This window comes from Belonocnema kinseyi, chromosome 10, assembly GCF_010883055.1.
Source record: "Belonocnema kinseyi isolate 2016_QV_RU_SX_M_011 chromosome 10, B_treatae_v1, whole genome shotgun sequence".
NCBI lineage: Eukaryota > Metazoa > Arthropoda > Insecta > Hymenoptera > Cynipidae > Belonocnema > Belonocnema kinseyi.
This window is the reverse complement of record NC_046666.1, coordinates 2,794,417-2,804,189: the sequence shown is the minus strand read 5'-3', so window position 1 is coordinate 2,804,189 and position 9,773 is coordinate 2,794,417.

The following is a 9,773-nucleotide window of genomic DNA, read 5'->3' as shown; positions in this document are numbered from 1 at the left end:
ACACATCGGTTGTCACAGCGTTGTAGACCTGTACAATATTTGTAATTAGGTTCTAGAATTGTTCTCGAAATGTTACAGATCGGTTGTCACAGAGTTCTAGATCTGTTACAGAATTATTACATGACACTGGTAACGGAGTTCTAGAATTGTTCTAGAACTGTTATAGAATTGTTTTAGATTTTTCAGAACGCAGCGTACCAAAGTTCTAGAATTCTTCTAGACATGTTACAGATCGGTTTTCACAGCGTTCTAGATCTGTTAAAGATTCTTGATACACCATTTGTAATTGAGTTCTACATTTGTTCTAGGAATGTTACACATCGGTTGTCACAGCGTTGTAGACCTGTACAATATTTGTAATTAGGTTCTAGAATTGTTCTCGAAATGTTACAGATCGGTTGTCACAGAGTTCTAGATTTGTTACAGAATTATTACATAACACTGGTAACGGAGTTCTAGAATTGTTCTAGAACTATTATAGAATTGTTCTAGATTTTTTAGAACGCAGCGTACCAAAGTTCTAGAATTTTTCTAGACATGTTAGAGATCGATTGTGAGAGTGTTCTAGATCTGTTAAAGATTCTTGATACACCATTTGTAATTGAGTTCTACATTTGTTCTAGGAATGTTACACATCGGTTGTCACAGCGTTGTAGACCTGTACAATATTTGTAATTAGGTTCTAGAATTGTTCTCGAAATGTTACAGATCGGTTGTCACAGTGTTCTAGATTTGTTACAGAATTATGATAGTTACTTGCATGTTAGTAACTTGTTACTAACCTGTTCTAGAACACGTTCTTCTGTGTTCTTGAACAGTTACAGATCTGTTCTGTAACCATGTTTGCTGGACAGGAGTACACTAATCCCAAGATTGTCCAAGATAGGAAAACAATGGGATAATGTTTGTTGCAGTCCATTTCATGTTCTTAAAATCTTGTTTTCTCAAAATAATAATAGTTCATGTGTGAAATTGTAACATAAATATAGTTTCGTTTTAATTCTTCAGTCTCATTTTTGTTGCAACTCAAAACAAGACCGAATCGGCATCTTTTGGCTCAAGTCTTGAGGACCTTATAGTGAGTGTGGTGCATCGGTTGAATGTTTTGAAACAGAAAATGAATGTTTGGCTTTCAAGACCAAATTTGTTCTGGAATAACAAACTATTTAATTATTTATGTTGCAAAATGATACAGTGTTTGGTCACGAAAGCAGCATGTATCTATACACTTCAGTACTCTGCTATTACTATCAGGTGCGTGTCCTGCCTCGTACGTTAATCTTTCCTTATACCGTAATCTAAGAAGGTGGCTGGCCGCCAAACCAGGGCTTGGTTTGCATGATGCTCTGAAACGGAGTAGGTTAGAAGCCTCGTGAATTTCTTATACGAAGGAAAATGCATACGTGCTCACAGGGAAGGTTCGCTGTACTTACAAACGGAACTACCAACTTCACCCATCTTCCGCACATTTGCTAAAATTTCGCGACATCCTGTCAAGTCAACTCCACAGGGTGTAGGATTTGCAGAAGAAATTAAAATCCAAATCTAAATCTAAAATCGTTTATTTTCGTTGCAGCAGAAATTATCGATCACGGAAAAAACTATAGATAAAGTTTACATCGATTCCAGGTGGAAGATTCTACTTAACAAAAATTAACATTGCCAGGTAAACTTTACACGAATCGAAAATAATTTCCGATTTTTAACCTTGCTCCAATATAATCTTTCGCCTTATAATCGAACCATAAGAATTACGACGCCAGCGCTATCTACCGTCGTTTCACTTTATTAAATTGGAGAGAAATGGCGATTACTATTTGTCAGCTGCTTTTTATAAGTGGTATTAAATGAGTTCTAATTCGTCTAAAATAGTCTAATCTATTTTGGATGAGATTTATCAGTAAGAGCAAGGTTTTATTTGTGTTTTTTGTTGCTGATTCTACATGTTTTACCAAAATTTTCTTGCGCCAACGTAACGCAGTGGACGAGACCAGAATTATTCTCCTAACCTCTGTGACACTTTCGCAGAAATTTGTTTAATTTTTAACAGTTGTAAGACTTACTAATCCGGTAGCCACTAACACTTCTAGGTCCCCGAGATTCAAAAAATTTTATAAAACAATATTATTTAGTCACAAAAAAATTAGTAAATCATTTTTAGCATGGCTGAGCAAAAAATAAACTATTTGGCGTCTTGCGCTATTTTCGTACGACGAACCGTTTGCAATTTAGAGTGTTTAAAAAAAATGAGTTTTCAACAAAATTGCCATATTTGCTCAAAATTACATCAGAATCTATTGCTCAGAAAAATTTTTAACTTGTAGACTGTATGTCGAGGATAGATTTCTTGAGAGGAAAAAGAAATCTTCCGATCGAATAAAATATTCTTTCCTTAAATTGTTATTTAAAAGTATTTTCCACTTAAAACTTAAATTTGCAACCAAGAACATAATCCTTTCAACAGAAAAAAATAAATTTTGAACAATGTTGTGTAACTTTTACCCAAGTGGTTGAATTTTCAAATAACAAAGATTAGTTTTTAACAAAATAATTAAACATTCAATCAAAGAGAGGAATCTTTAACAACAAATTAGTTGAATAATCAAGCAAAGAAGAATGATTTTTACCTAAAAAGTTGCATTTTCATGATAAAAAATGAAATTTCTTCTGAAACAGATGAAGTTTTAAATCAAAAAGATAAATTTTCAAAAAATAGTTGAATTTCCGATTGAAAAAGATTTAGTCCAGTTTTCATGATAAATATATGAATTTTTAAACAAGAAATAATTTCCTACGAAAGAATTGATTTTTCAATCCAAAAAGACGAATTTTTAACCAAAAAGGATGAGTTTCACAAAATTGTTGAATTTTCTAATAAATATGAATTTTTATCAAACAAAGATGCAATTTCTCTTAAAGAAGAAAAATGTTTAATTACAACAAAAAGTTGAGTTTTCATCCAAAAAAGATTTCAGTTAGCTTAGTAACATAATAAATTGAATTTTTGTAACAAAAAAAAAAGTTTTTACGAAAAAGATTGAATTTTCGATCCAAAAAGAGGAATTTTTCCAACCAAAAATGATGAATTTTTAACAAAATAGTTGAAGTCTTTAGCCAATAGATGCATTTTCACCCAAAAAATATTAAATTTTGCACTGAAACAGATGAATTTGTTATAAAAAACTACTCATTTTTTAAAGTGGAACTTTCATCCAGAAAACATTTCAGTTGATTTTTAAACACCAAAATATAAATTAAAAAAAAAGTCATTTTTTTGCGAAATATTTAAATTTTAAACAAAAAGTCATTTTTTTGCGTAATATCAAAATTTTTAAGAAAATAGTATAATAGTTAAATTTCCAACGAAACAATTGCATTTTATCTAAAAAGATGAAATTTTTCTTCAAACAGATGGAGATTTAATTAAATTAAATTTTTTTTTTTTAAATAGTTTAATATTCATTCAGAAAATATTTCAGTTCATTTTTCAACACGAAAAGTTACATCTTTATTCAAGAAAGATGAAGTTTTTCCTAAATTAGATGATTCAAACAAAAAAAAAACTTTTAAAAAGTATTTAAATTTTCATCCAAAGAAGTTTTTAGTTCACTTTCTAACACGAAAATAAGGATAGTAAACAATTTGGAACAAAATTGGCCGTCTTTTAAAGAAAAATATTAAATTTTCAACTAAATAATAAAATTTATAACTAAAAGGATATTCTTCAAAAGAAAGTTGCGAATTTTGAAAAAGTTCCCTCGAACTTTAAATGATCGAGTTTTCAAAATTGTACTCGTATTCGGACGATATTTCATTTTTAACAATTCGAATTCAAATTACGAAAGGTTTGAAGAGAATGAAAAAATTTATGTTTAGATTCCCAGAAAAATGTTAAATGATTTTTTATTTAAAAAAATCAACTTTAGGATAATGTTCTAAAAGATTTCAAAGTATTTCCAAAAAAATTTCGAAAAAGAATTTGAAAGTCTTTAAAAAGTTTTAAGAAAAATTTCAAAAGAAATTTAGAACGTTTATATATATTAGAAAGATTAAAAAATAATGGTTAATTTGAAAATTCTAAAAGTGTTGAGAAAAAGGTAGACTTTTTATAATTAAAAAAAAAGCTTTTTATGAATTTGTAAAGGTTTTTAGAGAATCAAACAATAATCTCTAGATTTTTAGGAAAATTTAAAGTTATTTTCTGGAAGATTTTAGGACATTTTTTTTTTATTTTACAAAATTTTTTAAAAATTGTAGTTTAAAAAATTTTTAAGTTAAAAAAATTTTACTAAAATTATACATTGCAAACAAATTTGATTAATTTTAATGAATTCATTTAAAAATTTGGTTTTCGTCATAACTATTGTCATGAAATTTAGTTTTTAGGGTTTAATGTTTTTCTCTCACTTTAGGTAAAAGTTGCAATTATTATTTAATTCTAATACTGTAGGGCTTATTTTATTCCTTAAAATATTCTCTGCAAATCTCATTGGTACGTTTTTACTTAAAAACTTTTATTTATGGATTATAAAATCGTTATTTTTGTGATCAAGTTTTCACAAATAATTTTTTTTTGATAAAAACGTACCAATGAGATTTGCAGAGAATCTTTTAAGGAATAATGAAAACCCGAGATATTTTTTTCAAAAGTCCAGCTTGAGTTCTTTTCCAAAATTAGTTATAATTAACATTAGCATATTTTTCTCGATTTTAAAAATTATTTTTAACAAGGTTCATTTTTTGAACTTGAAATAACGTATGATAATATTAATAAATAATAATATCAATAAGTAATTCATAATAATAAATAAATAATTATGAAGGAAATAAATTTCGTTCAATAAAACACATATGTTTATTAAAAAGTTTCAAAATTCGAAATGAATTTAAATTAATAAATAAAAAATATTATAGTATATATATCATACTATATAATATAATATAAAATATTATAAAATTTAGACTATTTTATTTTCAGATATTTAAAAATAAACAAATAATTATATGCCTAATTTAATTGCGCATGATTAATAATATGCTGTATAATACAGTTTTGTAAACAAAAATATGACGGTTGAACAAAAAATTAATATTTCCCGAAACTGATGAATTTTTACGCAAAAAAAAAAGAAATTTCAAACTAAAAAAATTTTTTTTAACAAAAAAACGCGAATTTTTAACTAAAAAATATCAATCTTAAAAAATGGATCAGTTCCATATTCTATTAAAAAATGAATTCTAAACAAAACAAAGATTAATTTATAACAAGATAATTAAACTTTTAATTAACGAGATAACTTTTCAACTTGAAATATAAATCTTTAACAAAAAATTGATTTCTCAACAAAGCGATTCAACTAAATGTTTTTAACAAATTAGTTTAATTATCAAGCAAAGAAGAACGGTTTTTAACAAAAAGTTGCATTTTCATACAAAAAATGAAATTTCTTCTGTAACAGATGAAGTTTTAAATCTAATGGATAATTTAAAAAAAAATTGTTGAATTTTCTGTTGAAAAAGATTTAGTCCAGTTTTCATGATAAAAATATGAATTTTTAAACAAGAAATAATTTTCTACAAAAAAAAATTATTTTTCAATCCAAATAGACGAATTTTTTACCGAAAATAGTAGCAAATCGTTAAATTTTTATCAAAAAATGTGAAATGTCTTTTAAAGCAGAAGATTTTTTTTACAGAAAAAGTTTAGTTTTCATAAAAAAAAAAAATTCCAGCTAACTCAGTAACATCCAAAATTGTATGAATTTTTAACAAAATAGTTCAATTCTCCACCAAATAGTTGCATTTTTATCCAAAAAGATCAGTTTTTTATTAAAACAGATGAATTTGTAATAAACACGAATTTTTTTTATAAGTGAATCTTTCATCCAGAAAATATCTCAGTTCATTTTCCACTACCAAAATATAAAACGAAAAAATGCAATTTACTATTAATTAAAATAAATTCTGAGATTCTCATAAATTCTCAGAGAATTTATTATTTTATTATTGTAAAACATTTATGTGTTGAAATGTTGTTACAGGCTTATACTGCCCAACATGTCGAAGGCGTTTTTGGTTAGAGTTGGATTTTTTATTTGATCATTTTTGCACGGGGCTGTCCCGGTATATATCATCAGTTACAGACGCATTTTTATTATTAGTCGTATAGTACACGATGGGGGGACTTACAGCTTAAGGTGGGTTCCGAACCACCAGAACCTCAGTAAAGGTACATTGAAAAATTTCTAGAGGTCCGGCCACGCTGCGTACAGTCCCATGTTAAAGAATATGAACTTAGTAAAGTAACGAAGTAGCGCCATCTAGTGGAGATAGAACAAACTACAGTTCTATTTCAACAACCCCTCCACACCGCTCCTCCACCCGAACTAAGCAAATTATAATATATTTTTAAATTTAGATTTACAGGAAGAATAATTTACATAAACAAACCATTTTATGCAATATAGGAAAACATAAAATAGCGTATGATCAAAAATGCATTGAGTTTTTTGATATTACATGAAATGGTTTGCTTGTGCAAATTATTCTTCCCATAATTCTAAATGGAAAAAATATTTAAACAGAGACATTAAGCTCTACACTTGAGTACTACTCCGAACAGATCGGTCTTGTTTTCAATTTAAAACTAAAAAGAATGTAAATTTGTTTCAAACAGAAAGTGTAAATAATTTGGAGACGTGATTAATATAATCACTCACTCGTTGTTTACATGTCCGCCATGTTCCTATATTTCTGATCTTCCCCTTCTACTACACAAGCTGTGATGAATCCGGTTTAGTACCTGTATTCGCCGTAGTGTACCAGCGCTACGCGCACTAATTCAAATTAATTAGAATAATATTCTACTCAACGATTATGTTCTTTTCTCTCCAAGATTCAGAAAAATCTTTCAAAAACTAAAAATAAATTCCAAACTTTCGTTCTAAAAATTAAGTGCCCACCCTTCACATTTTTATGAGCTTGACCCCTCGAAACATTCGGTTCAGGGAAACAAAGTACATCCTGTGGGGTCCACAAGAGGCTTTCCAAATACCGCCGAGTCTGGCGAACATGTGTAAGCCATAAAACCAAAATCCCTCCTAAGCAAGACATTTCCAATGGATTCAAACGCAGATCGAAAGTCCCCTTTTTTATGTTTAGACTCTGCCAGTTTTTTATCTCCAAATTCTTGAGAAAGCGTAAGAAACTCTTATGATCAGAAAATCTTGAATTTGACAAACCTTAGTATTAACGGCTGAGAGGTCCCTTTTTATTCGATTTTGGAAGACAGGAAATGACTCTGGGACTCAAAAAGGGGAAGGCGCACTGCGGCTTGTGATAGGATAATAATGTCATTTAGCTCGGAACTTCGAATTATAATTATAATATTTATACCCAGATCTCGATAAGGTGTAGGCTAGTTAAGAATTTATTCGTAGTTGACTTTCTGTCCTTGAAAATATTATAGACAATTTTATTAGTACTTCTTAGGCATTATTATTATTATTATTATTATTATTATTATTATTATATTGTTTCAGCTAGATAACCTTTATAGATCAAATTTAAAATCACAGTAAAAATAAGCGGCTAGATATTTGCAAAGGATTAAGAGTGTAGGTCTCTGAATAAAAATTACAATTTTTTATTTCGCATAGTTGCAATTTAGTCTTTTCATTTAATATTAATTCTAAAGTTAAAATATAGAATCTTTTATAAGACTTTCAGCACAACGCGAGGCGAACTCTAGTTTCTTGCAGCAAGGACTCCGATTCCTTTCGGCGGCAAAGTCCGACGGACATCGTTGGGGAGAACTTCATTCTCGAATTTCGCGCGCGAATAAATCCCCGGGCATTACAAAGCATCAACACAGACGCCATCTAGGGGAGATAGAAATCACTAAAAATCGTTCACATTTTAGCCTTAAGGGCATGTGATACTTAGAAAATTGTCCATTTTACCAGTTTTAGGTTGCCCCAGCTTTTTTTCTAGAATAATAAATATTTTGTCTTAAAAATTTGGGAAATGATAGCGAACATGCCAACGGACGTCCCCATACACTTTTTTTTGTGGGTTAATTAAAAAAAGTTTTAATTTAGCAAAATGTGATTAATTTGCATAGCGCTTAGGAAATAGTATCGATTTTTTCTGTGTTAGATTCTCCCGAGCGTTACTTCCAAACTACACAATATTTTTGCCGAAAACTTTGAACTTACAAATAAACATTGCAACTAATCTCCCGGAACTAACCTTGTTTGCAGGCAATCAAAAAAGTTTATTTAATAAATAATTTCCAGATTATCGGAAAGGCAGATATGAAAAACGACGTAACCTCAAAATAATGCATATGCATAAAATTTTTATTTAGCACAATACATTTTTTTTTGTTATTATCCCTCAAAAAAGAGTCCGGGGATGTCCGTTATGATATTTTATAGCATCTCCGAATTCAGTTTTAAAAATTTTTCATTTTTGTGGAAAAAGCCGGGGAAACTGTAAGTATCACATACCCTTAAGACTGTACCTAGTGTGGTAACGGCTCAGGGATCGAACCCCGGACCTCTGAGGTGAAGTCCGAGTGTCTTACCAACTGAGCCACCGAGGCTATAATTAATAATAATAATATATTATTGAATAATATATAAAATATATAAAAATAAAATATATTAATTAAATAATAATATAATAGAGGCTTATAAATAATAATAAATTATTATTTTTAATATTATTTCTCTTAAATTCTTTTAAATTCTCTTAAAGTCTATTATATTCTCGGTTTTATAACCTGAACTTAAATTCTCGGGAATTTAAGAACTCTACACCTTATACTAGTTCGTGGTGGAGATGTTGCCTTTCCGGAAGGTTTTAATCGTATCAGAGGAACGAGTCAAAGGAGTTTAAAAGCGGCTTGGATTAAAACCTATTATGTGGTGGTTACCGCCCATTTGCACATTTTAGGACCATTCATGCTATTGTATATTATTATAGTCGATGATATAAAGTAGACCAGAATGTGTGGTGTACCTATACGAGTATGCGTATACGGTTATATGTAGGTACCTAAAATCAAGAAACCTAAGTACGCGATTTCGTCCGGAGAATTCAGGAAGTGCCGCAGTGGGAAATGAGATCCTTGCGTGAACAATTCCTCAACCTGAGACCAGTTCGAGTTGCATCGCAAGAAAGGAGAAAATCACGATTTCACGTGACTGATCGTTCCTTTCGTATTTTGAATGCTGATTGTATCCCTGAGTTATCTTATCCGATTATATCCGGTTTAAACTGCTTCATTCAGAGACTTCTTGCTAAAAGACAATAGTTGATTTTCAACGAAATAGATGAATTTTCAATTAAAATGATAAAGCATGAATAAAAAAGGAATTTTTATCAAAGGAGTTCAATTTCAACCAAATCGTTGTGTTTGCAACCATAAAACTGAATTTAAAGAAAAAAAATATTCTCTACGAAAGAAGAAGGATTTTGAACAAAACACAGTGAAACCCTTCAATAGCCCTCCCTTCTATAGCCCTTCCGAGAATTGACTCCGCGCCGCAGTCTGGTGCAACAGGAGCTGCGCGGGGGTTTGCCAATCAGACGAGGACTCAGACGTGAACAAACAAATGCGGAGTGGGCTATAATGAGTTAGTTCCCACCCAGCGTCAGCCATAAAATCGGCGCTATAGAAGAGTTTCACTGTACATTAAATTTGTGCCAAATAGTTTAATTTTTTTTAGAAAAGATCATTTTTAAACCAAACTGTTAAATTTTCAACA